The sequence below is a fragment of the Syngnathus floridae genome, chromosome 7, assembly GCF_059516105.1.
Source record: "Syngnathus floridae isolate MCC-2025c chromosome 7, RoL_Sflo_1.0, whole genome shotgun sequence".
NCBI lineage: Eukaryota > Metazoa > Chordata > Actinopteri > Syngnathiformes > Syngnathidae > Syngnathus > Syngnathus floridae.
Window position 1 is genome coordinate 735,049 of NC_142419.1, and position 18,939 is coordinate 753,987.

The 18,939-nt window shown below is 45.7% G+C and overlaps 2 long non-coding RNA genes across 2 annotated transcripts in view; both read right to left on the reverse strand.

The window, feature by feature from the left end:
- Nucleotides 1–18,939, reverse strand: part of LOC148394760 (uncharacterized) — an 88,075-nt gene that overhangs the window by 12,856 nt on the left and 56,280 nt on the right. The gene's annotated exons all lie outside the window — the stretch shown is intronic.
- On the reverse strand, nucleotides 1,722–12,299 carry LOC148394761 (uncharacterized). Its single transcript, XR_015859509.1, has 3 exons — nucleotides 11,961–12,299; nucleotides 11,434–11,469; nucleotides 1,722–1,883 (listed from the first exon to the last, which is right to left on the reverse strand). It is a non-coding gene; the product is annotated as an uncharacterized LOC148394761 (long non-coding RNA).

Here is an 18,939-nt window from a genome sequence, read left to right on the forward strand (position 1 = left end):
GTCAGCAACACGGTATCGACCTAGTGTCAATACAGTTTGGCAATGTGTCGAAACCAGGCACGTGCACTCATAGGAGGCAGGTGAGGCAGTGCCTCACCTTGCCACCAGGGCCGGTAAAGGGCTCACCATGGTTTCCTCAGCTGTCACCATAAGTTGTTAAAAAATGAATAATATAATAAAACATAATATAATATCTGTCCTGTGGTCTATGCTTTTAATGCAATTTTGGTGTGTTTCCTATACAATTAGATCATTTTCATAGTCAAAATAGCTGTATTTCTTGTTCAAATAACAACGGGAGACGAGAATCATTCAAGATTCAAGAATTTTTATTTGCCATGTTTGAGCGTGCCAAACACGGAATTTGACTTTGGTAAATCACAGCCTCTGTTCAACATTTAGGTGGCTAACAACAACACTCAGGACATGTGAAAAATGGCAGATAAAAAAAATGGAGGCTGAGGCAGTGACAGGGAGTGCCTCACAGAGCATGCGTGTGAGTGTGCACCACTCACACACGACTGAGCACATGCAAACGGCGCGTGCTTGCAGTCAGCGGGAAAATACAGGCCTTGAGGCAGCCAGTACTTTTGCCTCAAAGAAGATAGTGAGCCTGCGGCTAGTAGTTCACGACACGAGTAAATGCGAGAGTAAATTAAGAAGAAAAAAAAGAAAAGAAAAACAACCAACAACATTTGGTGCTAACGCGTTGCTATTTGGCTTTATTTTCCCTGAAAATGGAGGCTATAATCTCGAAGCTAAGACATTTTTCAAAACTTGACTTTCAGTCAAAGCAAGAAATCATAAGTAAGGGAAGACCTACGCCAGATTTGCGAGGATTAATTCAAACTACGGGCCTCCCGGGACAGACTACAACACGTTCGTTTCAAAAGGATTGGTACCCTAAAAAAGACTTCATTTACAAGTAAAGGTAAGAATACTGCCGTGGTGTGTTTAAATGTACAGTGGTGTGTTTAAAATGTTATTAAATTTAATCAAGAATGGGATAACAACCATGTATGCTTGTAAATCTGACTTGTGAGTCAGTGCCTTAGCGTCATACAGTATGTTTGTAAATCTGACTCTGAGTCAGTGCCTCACCAACCCCAACACTCACTGCGCGTCACTGGTCGAAACGATACATGACGCCTCATGGACCCATCACTAGTTGATCCATTCTTTCTTAAAGCCTCTGTTCTCATTAGCAATCTTTCTCTTTTTGCCTTTTGAATCCATGGCCCGTCACTCACACACCTGTTTGTTTACAACTCGCCTGTGCTGTGTCGCTTGCCATGACGCAATTTTGCGCCATTCTGAAATTCGGTATTTTCAATATATTTACAACTACACACATTTTCTACAGCATAAGAATGTTTGTGTCATGATTACCATCTAAAAACCATATTTGAAAAAACAAAACAAAACAAAAAAAACCATATTTTTCCATTTCTACGCATTTTTGCAAGAGCTCCAGGGAGCCGCTAGGGGTGTGCTAAAGAGCTACATGCGACTCTGGAGCCACGGGTTGCCGAACCCTGGACTAGAGCATTCATTGGGACTTACTGGAACTGTAAAACTGTTAAATTGATTCAAATCTTACCTGAAAGATCTGGAATACTTTGTCTCAATTGGTACTCTGAGTCTGAGCAAACAAAGATCAAATGTGGGGTTCAAAAAGGGTCCATCCTTGGACCACTACTATTTAATATAAAACACACATATTTATATTGCACCAATTTATTGAATTGTTTTGGATAAATTTACATTCCTGTACATAAGAATTTTCAACAAAATACACCATTGTTTAGAGTTGCATTAGGTGTTAGGCAGCTGACTGGTAGACACAAAAGACCAGGCTGATGAGAACAGGCTGACACCAAACCCTAACGAGACACAAGACAAGAAAAAACACAAGTAAAACAAAACATAAAAATTAAACCAATTTATCTACGTTTTACACAACATTCTAACTTCATTGTAGTCATTCCCCCATTTATCCATTCATTCATCCATATTTACGTGCTCATGTTTAATAATAGTCATATCACTGAACATGTAATTTGTGAAGGAGGATTTTGTGCACATGACAAGATCTAAAGGCCATTGCGTACAAAAGAAAACAGCGGCCTTGACATCTACTGGAGAATAAATCTACATGAGGAAAGACGACATAGCTCCTCCCTTGATATAAACGCTCTAACACCCCCCCACACACACACACACCAGCTTTCCACCACTCATCACCCCTCTATGTTGCCTAACAGAAGACTCCACTTGAATGACATTTACAAATTACCCGTCTCAGAGTGCTCCGTCCCCTGACCCGTGTGCCTCCGCTGTGCACCCAGTGAGACTCACCAGCATTTTGTCAGTAATTACTGCAAATCCCCTGAACGTAGCCCCCTTCCTCTATCTGCCCCAGCCCATCTCTCTCAGCACCCTCGCTCTTTGTCTCTTCTGTTTGTCTGTGTCTTTCTCTCACTTGGGCACAGAAACACATGCAGTCACTCGGCCGCCCGTTTGCATCATTTCAAAATGTATGCAAGTAAAAACATTTATGTGTATCAGAAGACAAAAGTTAAGCAAATTCGTGCCAAACTCTAAGTCACTGACTAACTGTGCGCATGAGTGGGGTATCCTTTGTTTTGCTATTTCCGCAGACGTGTAATTAGAAATGAGCCGTTTGCAATGCTGTGGACTTGAACCCAGCCAATGGAAGCAGCTCCTTATTTGGAGCCCACCTTCCATGCCGATCGCTCATGTACATGTGTGACCCTTTCCCTATAGCTCAGTGGTTCTTAACCGGGGGTGCCCCTAGGGGTGCGAGAATGCTTCCTAGGGGGTGCGAGGATACCCTGGGGGAAATTTACAATTTTTCGGGGATAATGGTCGGGTAACCGAAAAAAGTGAAACATTCTGGAAATCAAGAAGTCATTGTGTTAATTGGCATTAGGGATAATGCTAATTAAGTCTTATAGCTGTAAAGTAAAGCAATTATTATTATAATAGTTATTTAATATATACAATATATAATAATTTTTGTTTATTTATTATTTGTATTTTATGTAGTTTTAATTTATTTTGTAAGTAATAAAGTTAAGTACTGTTAAACGAATAACAATACACAATAAAAACTTCAAATGCTTGTCTATTTGGCTGATGTATTCACAGCACTCAATGAGCTCAATCGCTCACTACAAGGAAGAGGGATGAACATTTTGATTGCAAGTGAGAAGTTGGCTACATTCAAAGACAAAATTATTTTGTGGATTAGGCGTGTAAAGAAAGGGAACTTGGCACATTTTCCTTCTCTTGAAGAAACAGTCACAGAGGATGCTTCCCTACATCTAGATTTTGTTTCAAAAATTGTTGAACATCTGCAGATACTATGCACCTCATTTGATGACTACTTCTCATGTGGAAAGCTACAACCCTGTGACGACTGGATCCGGCACCCTTTTAAGCAGAATATGGAAGATGTGGATGATGATAGCAACATCAAGGAAGATCTCATCGAACTGAGAAACAATCGTGGAATCCAAATGGAGTTTGCCAATGGTCACTTGGAGCACTTCTGGGCTTCTCAGTTGGAAACGTATCCTGCACTGGCAAAGAAGGCTCTCACTGTGCTCATGCCTTTCGCGACTACATACCTCTGCGAGACTGGATTTTCCTGTCTAACTTCACATCAAAACCAAGAGCAGAAATCGGCTGGATCCTCAACACGACATGCGAGTGGCACTCAGCACCAAGACACCAAGATTTGATGCAATCATAAATGGAAAGCAACAGCAACAAAGTCACTGAGTTTGGCGCTCAGCCATAATAATTCACAACACACCATGCATAGTGCAAGCACAATGGTTTTTTTTCCTAGTATGAAAGTACCATATTTTTCAGACTAAAAGTCGGTCCGGAATATGGGTCGCATTAGCCATAAAATGCACAGTAACGTGAAAAAAACATATAAGTCGCTTCGGAGTATCAGTCGCATTTTGGGGGAAATTTATTCGACAAAATCCAACACCAACAACAGACATGAATGAGCAACAACAGGCTAAACGATAGGTATACTAATGTGACATAAACACAAACGAAGAGCTGAGAACGGGCCTGATGTAACATTCAGAGTTATTCAAAAAACCATTACATAAATAACACGTTTATAAAACCATCTGTGTCACTCCAATTCATTAAATCCATCGATCGTCCTTTATGTCAACAATGGGTGCGCGCCGCTGACGGCGCTTGCGCTTCAAAATATTCCACAGGCCCACATAACGATATATAAATTATATATCAAATAACTATTATATAAGCAATAATATTACCAAACCATCTGTGTCACTCCAAATCATTAAATCCATCGATCAAATTCCTTGTCCTTTGTCAACAATGCTGCGCGTGCGCCCTGACGTCAGCCTCGTCGTTATTCCACAGATCTAGTATATAACTATATTTTAGCGTTAACAAAGTACAAGGAAAGACGTGGGTTTGGTTAACGGCTCTTTATTTAACAAACAAGAGTTCAACGAGCCAACAACTACTGAACTGTAACGATAAAAACATATACAAGTTGCTACACGAAATAAAATATATCAAAAAACTATAACATAAATCAGGGGTGGGCAATTCATTTTTACGAGGGGCCACATGAAAAACCTGAGTTATGTCAGAGGGCCACACCAACGATAATTTAAACCTGCTCAACTTTATTCCATTGTAATATGCACTAAATTATTTATTTTAAATAGCTGGTACTGGTAATTAGAAGAATACAATTATTCGGTTTATATTTATATTAGGCTATGTGAAATTGTGGTGTGTAGGTCAAATAAAAATATCATTAATCAGTACAATTTGTTCTTAACTTCTTTAACTTTTCCTCAAACTGTGAATTACAACACATTTATAGAAACATATCAATGTGTCCTCAACCTGCCTTATGGTACGTCGGAAGAGTGACACATTCTCAAATGCGCTCTTTTTCTCCGGGCATATCGGTGCAACAGAGTCCAATAAGCACTCCTTAATAAACTCTCCGTCAGTAAACGGCTTACTTTTTCTGGCAATTTTGCGGGAAATGACAAAACTAGCCCTCACCGCTGCATCTCTGTGGGTGTGAAGTTTGATAAAAAGTCCTTGTTGGGCTTGCAGTTTTGCTAGCAATAAATCAGCCTCTGTTGCGCGCTCTTAATTAGACAGATTTCTGTATTTTTCCTCATGCTTGGTCGTGAAGTGGCGACTCAAATTATATTCTTTAAACACAGCGACCTGTGTGCCACAAACCAGGCACACGGCTTTACGTTTCAGTTCTGTAAAGAAATACTTGGCAGTCCATGACTTGTTGAAAACACGGCACTCCTTGTCAACTTTTCTTTTCTTCGCGTCAGCACACATTTTGAGGGCAGCATTACTTCGCGCTGTTCACCTACGCGCACAGCTCACATGCACGCACGCTACACGGAAGTGCAATGCCTTTCAAAATAAAAGCAGCACAGTTGTATTGCATGTATGACACTGATTTTTTTTATTAAGTTGTAATCAAATGTAATTTATGATTGCGGGCCAGACAGAGATGCACAAAGGGCCGGATATGGCCCGCGGGCCGTATTTTGCCCGGGTCTGACATAAATAGTTAACCGCCACACGGCCCCAAGCACCAGCGTCCACTTCCAGGCATGTGGCGGCGTGGACTTCCATCTCCGGAGGTGGCGCTTCCAGCCACGGAGGTATAAGAGAGCTCCATAGAATAGGACCGAACGTGCGTAAAAGCCATGTCCGAGCCCCATCCACCGTCCCCGGACAGCCACCCGGCCGAGACCGGCCCCCGACTTCCATCCACGGAGGTGAAAGAGAGCTCCGTAGAGTAGGACCGGGCGTTTTTTGGTCACTTTTTTCTAATTTTCTAGCTCTCAGTATTATTTTGCACAAAAATGTCATTTGTTTGTTTCAGTATCGTTTTATTTATTTCCATATTTTATTATTGTTTATATTTGTGTGCATTGTGCAATAAACCTATATAAACAGCAAGTAGTCAAATACACATTCTTGACACGCCATTGTACAAAAAAAAATGCATAATCTTTTCTCAGGTAATTTGAACTCAAACAAACGCATGTCGGCAGGGATAACAGAAATGCTGTCTGGTCTGCCTTCTGTATGTTTTGTATTGAAATGTCTATGGAAATGTCAATTGAAATTTTCTATTTATTAGCCTAGAGGGCCCACCTGTGGTCGCATAGTACAAGTGTTTGCTCACTCAGCGTACGAGGTCCAGATACGGCATCAGTTATACCGTGGATTTACGAAGCTGATGTTGTTCTTCAAACGTTGTTGCCTTGGACAAGATTTGGCTGTAAGCCTTGTCAGCTAATGTTTTTTCTGTTCGAACTTGTGTAAACGACTGCATGGACCTTCAACCGTTCCCTGGAGCTGTGCGAGGTGCCCTCATGCTTCAAAAGCTCCACCATCGTACCGGTAGCCAAGAAGCCCACGATCACAGGATGGAATGATTACAGACCTGTCGCCCTGACATCTGTGGTCATGAAATCCTTTGAAAGGCTAGTGCCACCTGAAGGACATAACGGCCCCCCTGGTCGACCCCCTGCAGTTTGCCTATCGGGCAAACAGGTCGGTGGATGATGCGGTCAACATGGGATTGCACTACATCCTGCACCACCTAGACCTCCCAGGAACATACGCCAGGATCCTGTTTGTGTACTTCAGCTCGGCTTTCAACACCATCGATCCCGACTTCCTCCACCAGAAGCTCATCCAGCTCGCTGTGCCTGCCTCCACCTGTCAGTGGATCACCACCTTCCTGACCAACAGGAGACAGCATGTGAGGCTGGGGACCATCACATCCGACACCTGGACCACCAGCACTGGCGCCCCCCAGGGGTGCATACTCTCCCCACTGCTCTTCTCTCTCTACACCAACGATTGCTCCTCAGGCGACTCTTCTGAGAAGCTCCTGAGGTATGCGGACAACACCACTCTCATCAGACTGATCCGGGAAAATGACAAGACTGCGTACAGACAGGAGGTGGAGCGGCTGGCCCACTGGTGCAGCCAAAACCACCTGGAGCTGAACCCGCTCAAGACTGTGGAGATGACAGTGGACTTCAGGAGAGACCCTTTGCCACTTCCACCCCTCACCATCCTCAGTAATGCTATTCCCATCACACCTTCAAGTTCCTGGGATCCACAATCTCCCGGGACCTGAAATGGACCGGCCACATAGACTCTGTCCGGAAGAAGGCCCAGCAGAGGCTGTACTTTCTGAGAACAGTTCAGGTAGTTCAACCTGCCACAGGAGCTGCTGAAGACCTTCTACACTGCCGTCATCCAGTCTATCCTCTGCACCTCCATCACTGTCTGGTTTAAATCGGCCACCAAGCAAGGCAAGCACAGACTGCAACGGTCAATCAGGTCTGCAGAAAAGATAATCGGGACCAACCTCCCATCTATCCAAGAATTGTACCTGTCCAGGGCCAAGAAATGTGCAAGTAACATCTCTTCAGACCTTTCTCGCCCAGGTCACAGTCTGTTCAAACTACTCAATGTTTTAGCTCGCCACACAGCTAACGCTCGCCACGCAGCTCACGCTCGCCACGCAACAGCTTTCAAGAGTGAAAGAAACGAACGTAGAGAGGAATTAACGAAACCAAGGATCTCAAGAGTAAAAGTAAATACAAATGTTGTCAGTTTCTTAAATGTCGTACAGAGGCTGAGATCAACCGGAGTCAAATTCCCTGTTTGGCATGCACAAACTTGGTCAATAAAGCTGATTCTGAGGTTCATTTTATTTACAGATCAAAGTGTCCACGCCATCCGCACCTTGGACGGTTCGGGTTCGCTATTCCTGCCTCTCCTGTCCTGTTATGCAGTGATCAGCACGGATTGCCCGCACCTGTTGTTTATACACCTGCTCCTGGCTTGTTAACTCTCCTATATAAATCCTGCACTCCCGTCACTCCAGGCCGGTTCGTCTGCTTTGACGCATGTACACCTGCCATCTGTTCCTGCTCTGTTCCTTGATTGCCTGATTCACTGTGTAGCAAAGTGTCTGCTCTGCTTTGTGCTTTGCTAGGTTTGACCACATGCTTGTCCCCGACTACGAACTTTCCTTGCCCTTGTCTGCCTTGACGACACACGACACTCGCTTGTGGACTGGCTCGTCAGCTGGCATCGTGCACCTGCTGGAGTTACAGTTTCCCCTTTTTCACTTTACCAAAGTCCGGCCTGCGGGCCAAATCCGGCCCCCGGTAAGATTTCATACGGCTCACAGCCTCGGTCTTATAGTGTATTATTTATATCCCGCCTGCACTGTTAAACTGAATAAAAAAATCATGAAACTTGAAACTATAATTCCTCCTTTTACCAAAAGGTGGCAGCACCACTTTGATAATATCAGTCTGCATCCGTGCAGCGAACACTTTTCCGCTAATTTCTGCCATGCCAACTGCAAAAAACGAGGAAAGTTGACATTGAGGGCCGTTGCTTTCAAAAGAGATGGGAATTACAATACTTCTTCACTGAAAATCAAGGCAATTTGTCTAATTTCTAAAGAGACGGTTGCCTTGTTTAAGGATTTAAACCTAGAGAGACACTACCAGATTAAACATACAACACATACGACAAGCTAACAGGGAGTGACCGTGCTGATATAGTGAAGCAGCTCCAAGCTGAACTGGCATCACAACAGCGATTCTTCATGCGGGGCTGTGAGTCAAAAGTAAATATTACTAAAGCAAGCTACGAAGTGGCCATGTTAATACTGTTGATGTTATTAACCTGTAGATGTGACACAAACTAATACTTTCTGAATGATATTGTAAATGACAAGAGCAAAATTCACTTGTTTTAAGTTTTAATAATAACACAACTTTGCATTACTTATAACTCCTGTTTAGAATGTTCATGAGGCAAAAATAATTTTAAACACATGTAAATTTAAGGTATTTCATACAGTTTCTTTAATGTTATCTGACCCTTCAGATATGAATGAAAGGCAGAATTTGTGTTTTTAGAGTTGTTCACATCTGCCTGAGTGGCTTATATTTGGTTATTTTGTCATTTGAAAAATAAAGATAATTGTGACAATGAAAACTGCATTATAACAGTGTGTATTTGCATGATATTTTTGAAGTTAAAAAATGTCAGAAAAAACTATTGACCCCCGGGCCCCTTCACTTGATCAAATCTGGCCCTCCTTGCAAAAAGTTTGGACACCCCTGCTTTACCTAAAATAAAGAGTTCGTGTCACACGTTTGGCCTGCCTCGTCCGTGACAGAAATATCTTTTGCTAGAAAAACAGAAATTGAGCCAGATTGATACGTGAATCACTCGATGGAGTTCTTCACAGTATCAATCAGGGACCGGTCCACTGTGATTGGCTCAGAAATGGAGGGATTATTGCATGCAATACTTCAAGCTGATTGGGCGATGTGGCAACTTGTACACCCAGCCAAACCTTTATTTTGACCAATCATTGTCACGCCCGTTCCAAAGCACGCCAACTTCCCTCAGCCACACCCCTTCGTTATCGTCATGTCTGTCACCTGCTCCCTCTTATTACCTTGTGAATTTATGCCCTGCCTGTGTGTTTCTCCCTGTCAGTGTCGACTGTTGTCTTCCGTCCCTGTCCGCGCCCAGTGTTCCTGTCGTCTAGTTTCCCCCCGGTCTTGTCTGGAGGCTCATGGTCAGAATTTTATCCGTGTCCAAGTGGACTTCTGTCGGTCGGTCTGTCTGTTTGCTGGCCGTGAGTTTCTATCCCGTCTGTGTCTTCGTTGCCCACCTTCCTCCCTTCCAACTCCCTTTTCCCTTCAATAAATCCTGGTCCAAGCTGCATTTAGTCGCCCTGGCTCCACTCATTTCCTGACAGTCATGGCAAAGGAAATCCTAATTGGGAAGTTATCAACTGGCCAGTAACTAATAGTATTATTTATTATCGTTACTCAGCTAGCAAGTCGCTGGTTAACTTTGTTGTTGCCAGCATGCTAGAAACTAGTAATCTTTGTTGTAAATATTTAGCTTTGTTAGACTATAACTAGCTAGTAACTCATTGACTGGAATCTATCCAGGAGGTCAAAGCATGCAAAGTATGTTCATAAAGAACTACATGGAAAACTTCTGTTGTAAAGCTGGCCAAGGAGATCACAAATCTGTGAAGTCAGCACTTGGAAATTGTCTTTTTGCCGTGCCCCTCCTCATCCACCCTCTATTGCTGTGCTGCAGCCAGTTTTAAAAATATACAGTAAAGATTATGATCATGATAATCCATTCAATGAACTGATTTCTTCAGTTATTCAGAGGGTTTGATGCATGCTGTTGTCATACTTATGAATGAGATATGATGACATGCATCTACCACACAAGTACACGCGACTCATTAGTTGGCTGCCAGCACTGAAGTCATGTTACACTACCCACATCAATACTCTGTAGTTCCACCAGATGTAAAGTTTATTCTGCTTTCAGCCACCAAATCTTTCAGATGCGCCAGACACATACACCCTCTGTAGGGCAGAACCCCAAGTATGGCTCAGTGAGATGAACCAAATTCCCAAAATAGGGCATCAAGGCTTGCGTTGGCACAAACTTCAAAATACAACAGTGTTTATTCTTAAGCATAGCTACATTCTCAATTAATAAAGCCCAAGCTGTTTTTGTTTTTTTTCCCCTTTGTCTTGTTGCTTTGTTAAGATGGCTTTTAACTTTTGCACTTACTGGCTTTCTTTGTGGTGCCGTTGTGTGGCTGCCTTATAAGAGCCTATTGAGTTGCGCTCATGCCCTCTGTGTGTCTTTTATATACCCCCTCTGTGGTATGAATACTGCTGGGGCCTGAATTTCCCCACCCTCGGGATCAATAAATGTTCAATCCATCAATCAATCAATCAATTGTTCTTGGTGTCTTGTGAGAAAAATGGAGCTGCTGCTTCTTCTTCTCGATCTAGTTGATCTCGTCAATACTCCCGATGACCCCGAAAAGCTCATCAATACTCCCGATGACCCCGAAAAGTTCATCAATCTGTCATTGAAAAGCTGCCTGCCCACGAGTCATGCCTGCTGCTGCCGCGGCACCTGCTGACTCTCTCGGCTTGAGACCTGTACTGGATGGCGCAATGTTGGAACGGGTGACGTCATATCATTGTTTCTCTCATCAACCACCTGCTATTGAGTGGATAACCAGATTGCTAGCCTATGGATGGAAATCGTTTTCTTGCACCAGGTGACTTAAATATTTTCACTAGGTGACATTAATATGTTCACTTAGTGACTTTAATAAGCCACCGTATGAGAGAAAAAGTCCACAGTCGGATGGAGAAAAGGTCAGATGGCAGTGGTCATCTGTTCTCCCTTCTTTCTGCCCCAAATTACTTGTTCACCAAATGGGTAATGAGAATAGACATGAATGAGTTTGGGCACCTGGAGCCTGGGAGTTGATCTTCCGTGCAGGCAGCCCTGGGAATAGAAACATGAACAAGGTAAGAAAGCAAGGCAACTTTATTTACAAAGCACATTTTCAGACAAGACAACAATATGCGTCACACAAGCAAAGACACAACACCTTAAAATATTTACAAACAGGTTAAGGACATTTAGAACAAGGAACAATGAAAAACAAAGCGGCTCCTAACCAAATTGGGCCCTTAACGTCATGACGGCGCCGCGGATGGCCGCCACGGTGAGTCGCTCTCTGTTTCTTTGTCTTATTATGTGTGTTTTCTGTGTCTTCTGCTGTCCATCCCGGATCACTTTTACTAGAGAAGCACTGTTAAACATCGGTCAGTCTTCTTCTGGTATTTTCTCTCCTGTTCTCTCTGATTCAGACTGTTTGTCGGAGATTTTAGCCGGAGCGGCGGTGCTATACAAGCTAGCGCGACGGCGGCGACGCGGAAAACGAGCTGGAGCCCTCGTAAAGCGGAGGCAGAGAGGGTTCCGTTCTGCCCTACCGTCAATTCATCTGGCGAATGTCCGCTCCCTGGCGAACAAGATGGACGAACTGCTGCTCCTCACTTCAAGGAACACGGACTTCAGCAGATCCGCCGCGCTGTGTTTTGTTGAAACGTGGCTTGGCGAACGAACCCCCCACCACGCCATGGAGTTAGCTGGGTTTCGGCTAACGCGTGCAGATCGCAGCGCGGAGCTCTCCGGAAAATCAAAGGGAGGTGGTGTCTGTTTCTACATTAAAGAGTTTTGCAGCCCTCTCCTAGAAACACTTTTCATAAACTGCCGGCCGTTCTATTCACCACGGGAGTTCTCCTCGATCGTCATGGCGGCTGTTTACATTCCACCACATGCACGTGCGATTGAAGCCACGCAGATGCTGGCTGACCAGGTGACAGACATGGAGAAACTTCTACCAAATTCACTAATCATTGTTCTGGGTGATCTTAACAGGGCGAACCTCGCACACGAACTCCCCAGATACAGACAGCACATAACGTGTCCCACCAGAGGGGCACAGACACTGGACCACTGCTACACCGTAATTAAGGATGCTACCACTCTGTGGCTCCTGCAGCTTTAGGACGCTCGGACCACTGTCTAGTTCATCTGATCCCGGCCTACAGACAGAAACTAAAAACTTCTAAAGCCTGTGGTGAGGACTGTGAGGAAGTGGACAGTGGAGTCAAGGCAGGACCTCCAAGCCTGCTTTGACTGCACCGATTGGAGAGTTTTTGAAGCTGCAACTTCAGACCTGCATGAACTCACTGACACTGTCACATCATACATCAGTTTTTGTGAGGATCTGTGTGTGCAGACTAAGACCTTCTGCACGTACAACAACGACAAACCATGGTTTACACCGAACCTCAGGAGGCTGCGCAAAGTCAAGGAGGAGGCCTACAGGAGCGGTGACCGGGACCTGTTCAAGCAGACCAGAAACACTCTGAACTGAGAGGTCAGGAAAGCCAGGAGATGTTATGAGGAGAGCCTGGAGAGACACCTTTCTGCCAATCCTGATCCCTCAATAGTGTGGAAAGGTCTGGAGAGCATCACGGGCTTCAAGAAACTGTGGAGAGCCCAAGGCTTGCTAACCAGCTAAACAGGTTCTACTGCAGGTTTGATCGGTCCTCCCACACAACGGGACCTCCTGCAGCACAATCTACATACTCACCTCCCCCCACAACTGCTCTGTACAGACCTCCATCACCGTGGTCACCGACTCTCTCTCTTGCAGAGGCCGCGCCCGCACTCCAGATCCGCGAGGAGGAAGTGCGCCAGATGTTCCGGAGACAAAAGATCAGGAAGGCACCGGGCCCAGACGGCGTGTCACCTTCCTGCTTGAAAGTCTGCGCTGAGCAGCTGGCGCCCGCCTTTGCACAGATCTTCAATCGTTCCCTGGAGCTGTGTGAGGTGCCCTCGTGCTTCAAGAGCTCCACCATCGTTCCAGTGGCCAAGAAGCCCGCCTTCACGGGTCTGAATGACTATAGACCTGTTGCACTGACATCTGTGGTCATGAAATCTTTCGAGAGGTTAGTGCTGAACCACCTGAAGGATGTCACGGGCCCCCTGCTGGACCCCCTCCAGTTTGCCTACCAGGCAAACAGGTCGGTGGATGATGCGGTCAACATGGGACTGCACTACATCCTGCAACACCTGGACACCCCAGGAACGTACGCCAGGATCTTGTTTGTGGACTTCAGCTCGGCGTTCAACACCATCGCTCCTGACATCCTCCAACAGAAGCTCATCCAGCTCGCGGTGCCTGCCTCCACCTGTCAGTGGATCACCAGCTTCCTGACCAACAGGAGACAGCGTGTGAGGCTGGGGAGCATCACTTCTGACACCCGGACCACCAATACTGGAGCCCCTCAGGGGTGCGTCCTCTCCCCACTGCTCTTCTCCTTCTAGACCGATGATTTCTCCGCAGGTGACTCTCCTGTGAAGCTCCTGAAGTATGCAGACGACACCACTCTCATCGGACTGATCCAGAACGGTGATGAGACTGCGTACAGACAGGAGGTGGAGCGGCTGGTTCACTGGTGCAGCCAAAACCACCTGGAGCTGAATCCGCTCAAGACCGTGGAGATGACAGTGGACTTCAGGCGAGGCCCTTCACCACTTTCACCCCTCACTATCCGCAGTAATACTATTCTCTCAACAGACACCTTCAAGTTCCTGGGAACCACAAACTCTCGGGACCTGAAATGGACCGGCCACAGACTCTGTCCGGAAGAAGGCCCAGCAGAGGCTGTACTTCCTGAGACAGCTCAAGAAGTTCAACCTGCCGCGGGAGCTGCTGAAGACCTTCTACACTGCCATCATCCGGTCTGTCCTCTGCATCTCCATCACTGTCTGGTTTGGATCGGCCTCCAAACAAGACAAGCACAGACTGCAACGGACAATAAGGACTGCAGAAAAGATAATTGGAATCAACCTCCCATCTATCCAAGACTTGTACCTGTCCAAGACCAGGAAACGTGCAAGTAACATCTCTACAGACCCTTCTCACCCAGGCTGCAGTCTGTTTGAACTACTCCCCTCTGGACGGCATTATAGAGTTCTGTACACTAAAACCAGCAGACACAGAGACAGCTTCTTCCCCGAGGCTGTTGCTCTGATGAACTCACACCACTCTTAGAATCTCAGAGTCATTACTGGGCAATAACATCCTACTCTCCACACCTTTTTTGTCTACACTGTTTGTACTATGTGTCCTCTCTGCATCCATTGCAGCCTGGTCATCCTAGAAGAGGGACCCTCCCATCTGTGGTCTCTTCTCAAGGTTTCTCATTTCCCCTAGCTGGAATTTTGAGTTTTTCCTTGCCATTTTGGGAGTTTAAGATCAGGGGATATTTGAGAATATCTTCCATTTTTCACATGTCCTGAGTGTTGTTGTTAGTCACCTAAATGTTGAACAGAGGCTGTGATTTACCGAAGTCAAATTCCTTGTTTGGCACGCTCAAACATGGCGAATAAAAAACTCTTGAATCTTGAATCTTAAACAAAATTTTATTTTATTTAATTTTTCACTGTTTACCTTCAAATCCTTTTCTATTGTTTTTTTTAGGCAATGCCCTGGCCTTGGACGTAACAGGTTATTGTACAAGTGTTCACAACATGGTTTGCTTCTGTGGGCACTGCCTACAAGGAAGCACCAACGGGTGGACATGAGCCAACAATTCATTAATCAACACACTTATTTCAGCCGTGGCACAGGTTTAACAAATTGTTTTGTCTCTAACAAACAAGATAATGAAGAAAAAAACTAGTCAGACACACCCGTTTACCAACTAACATGCATACAATATGTATACAATCAACTTTCCATTTTGGAACAAGAAATAAAGGAAAAAGATTTCATCTTAAAACGTAAAGCTTTATGGGAGAAGTCATCGACACCTAATCGTCTGGGGAGTCATTCATGCGCCATTTTCAGCAAGGAGTAGAGTATGCATTTTCAAGATGGAACAATCTTATTTTACCTTACCCATAATCCATCCGGAGATCTGCAAGTGGCTTATTGCGATGGGGAAAAGGGTTTATGCGTGTTTGCGAGTGTGTGCTTGTGTGTGTGTGTGTGTGTGTGTGTGTGTGTGTGTACGTGCGTGTGTGTGCATGCGTGTGACCTTGCATGTCCGCTAATTCTCAACATAAAATGGATGTTTATCATTAACAATGCGTTCCCAAGTTTTTGTTTTGCAGACTCCCTGAAATAGCGTTGGTCACTCCAAGGGTTGAAGTCTCGCTCCGCCAGACAATGGTGGTTGTAGGCGTAGTAGGGGTGGACTGAGTACATAATCCGCAAGGGGAGCTCATGCATTTTATAAATATACTTTATGCACCCCAGTCTCTTGCAGACCTCAGTGATTCAATTTCTGCTTCCACAATGTCAAAGACTGCGGTGATTTTAAAGGGGATGAAGGGATCAGCTTTAATTGTGTGAGTCAGCTGTGTTCCATCCCATTACTGCGTAAATGTGCCCTTCTACCTGCACGTGCCTAGCAAAATACCAAAAGTAAGAAAATTCTAACCATGCACACAATTGTACAATTTTTTTTTTAGTTTAGTTTATTTCGATCAGCAAAATATATGGCAGATGGTGGCGCGTGCACACACAGCAACCTCTCCCTGTCCCACCCGAACGGTGTTTTGTTCGTTTAATGAGTGTTTGTCCGACAGTTTTACGTGTTCGTCTCTTCTTACTACGTCGTGCTACAGGTACAGCAGGCAGGTTCTACTCGACATCGGCAAAAGCAAGTTTTGCAGCGTTCTAAGCTTTGAAACAGAAACATTAAAGGAACTCTGACTACTCCGGCCTGAAACAACGCTGGACTCGCCTGCTACTCTTACCCCGGATAGAAAGCGTCGGAAGCGGTGTTCGAGGAGGCAGAAAAGGGGCAAGCGCGGAGGTGTCCGGGCCAGGCTAGCGGCCAACCCAACTCGCCCGGCCGTGCCTTCCATTCTTCTGGCGAATGTTCGATCGCTGGACAACAAAATGGATTACATTCGACTGCTGAGATCTACGAACCGGACAGTGAGTAACTGCTGTGTGCTCGTGTTCACTGAGACTTGGTTGACTGTCGCCATTCCGGACTCTGCTCTGCATCTGGAGCAGCTACCGTGCTATCGAGCGGACCGGCCCATTGTAAAGGGGGGCAAATCGCGAGGAGGACTCTGTGTCTACATCCGTGACGAATGGTGCCGGGACTCTGTAGTTGTATGCAGGCACTGCTCGCCACTGGCGGAGTTTGTGATCATTAAGTGCCGTCTTTTTTACTTGCCAAGGGAATTTACTGCGATTCTGCTTGTCGCGGTATACATCCCGCCTTCCAACATTGAAAGCGACAGGATCACGGCTCTTAGTGAACTGTACCTGGCTGTCAGTGAACAACAGACGGCGCACCCTGACGGTTTCACCATCTTCGCTGGAGATTTTAATCATGCTAACCTAAAGTCTGTTTTTCCGAGGCTTCACCAGCATGTTAATTTTCCAACACGTGGTGACAGCTTCCTGGACCTGGTCTACACTACACATAAAGGAGCTTTCAAAGCCACCCCCCTCCCCGATATTGGGCTTTCTGACGATGTCACTGTTGTGCTTATGCCCGCATACAGACAAAGAGTGAAAGCATCCAGCAAGCGGGTGAGAGTGTGGCTCTGATGCGCTTCAGGACTGCTTTGACACAACTGACTGGGGAATGTTTAACCAGGCAGCCACTTGCAACAATCGGACGGACATAGAGGAGTATACTGACTCTGTTTCCTCTTACATCTCGAAGTGCATTGATGATGTGACCGACACAAAATGCATCGTCACTGGGGCTAACTGGAAGCCATGGCTGACAGGGGCTGTCCTCAGGCTGCTGAGGGCCCGGGACAAAGCCTTCAGAGCTGGGGATGAGGCTGGCTTGAGAACAGCGAGGGCCGACCTGTCCCGGAGCATCAAAGACAGGAGGGACGCACGGAGCCTATGGCAAGGCATTCAGACCATCACGGACTACAAGCCCGCGCCGCAGAGCTGTGAGGGCAACATCCGTCTGCTCAACCGCTTCTTCGCTCGCTTCGACGTGCAGAACAGCACTTGCCCGCTGAAGACCCCTCCCCCTCTGCACGAGCATCCCCTGTGCCTCTCTGCCGATAGCGTGAGGAGGACGCTTGCCGCTATCAACACCCGTAAGGCGGCAGGCCCAGAAAACATCCCTGGTCGAGCGCTGAAGGACTGCGCTGGGGAGCTGATGGGTGTCTTCACGGACATCTTTAACATTTCCCTGCAGCAGGCCATCGTCCCTTCGTGTTTCAAGGATGCCACCATCGTACCTGTGCCGAAGAAGCCTGCTCCGTCCTGCTTCAATGACTACCGCCCCGTGGCACTAACGCCCATCATCATGAAGTGCTTTGAGCGGCTTGTCATGGAGCACATCAGATCCATTCTCCCCCCCACCATAGACCCCTTCCAGTTTGCCTACCGAGCCAAACGGTCCTCTGAGGATGCCATCTGCTCCACCAGTTTCTGTTTCCACGACCTTGTAAAACAATGAGCTGGGACCCTCCGCACTGATTAACCAGTTGCTGAGGTGACCAACAAACATGTCCAATGTCACCCCCACCCTGCTTTCTCTCAATAAATACTCTCTTGCAAGAATCCAAAGTCAGACCTCATTCGATCATCGCTGTACGCACAGTGACGAATGACTTTCCACTTGCAAGTGTTCAAAAAGGGCATACTGTCTCCCATGTAGTTCTTGCAAAAATAAGTTAGAGTGAGCACCACTCTAACATTTTTGGTGCCGTGACCCGGATTCTCTCATACCCGCCATCTGGCCGACGGAGGACGACGTGCTGCATTGGAAGAAAATTCTTCGCTGGGCCAGCATCTTAGGCAGGGGTGGGCAATTAATTTTTACAAGGGGCCACATGAAAAACCTGAGTTGTGTCAGAGGGCCACACCTACGATAACTTAAACTTGCTAAATTTTCTTCCATTGTAAAATGCACTAAATTATTTATTTTGAATACCGTAATTGCCGGAATATAAACCGCACCGGATTATAAAACGCACCAGCTAAAATTCAGGGGTATTTCAGTTTTTTTTGTTACATAAGCCGCACCGGACTATAAGCCGCACGTGCACACGAGTTTTTTACAAAGAAAGACAGTACATAGAAAGCCTTTTTAACGTTTTAATAACATACTTGAACATGTCTTTCTAAACATTGCCTGTGACGCAGCAGTAGTACCGCAGCAACGCGGAAGTGTGCACGCGAGTTATTAGCAAAGAAAGACTGGACACAAAGTTTTTTTTTGAAGCTTTAATAACATACCTTAACATTTCTTTCCAAACACTGCCTGTGACGCGGCAGTAATACCGCAGCAACACGGAAATAACGCAGCAAAGTCACTGAGACGCGGCGGTAACACAGCAGCAACACAGCAGCAACACGGGAGCACAGCACTAACAGGGCTGGTTAAAAAAAACATACCA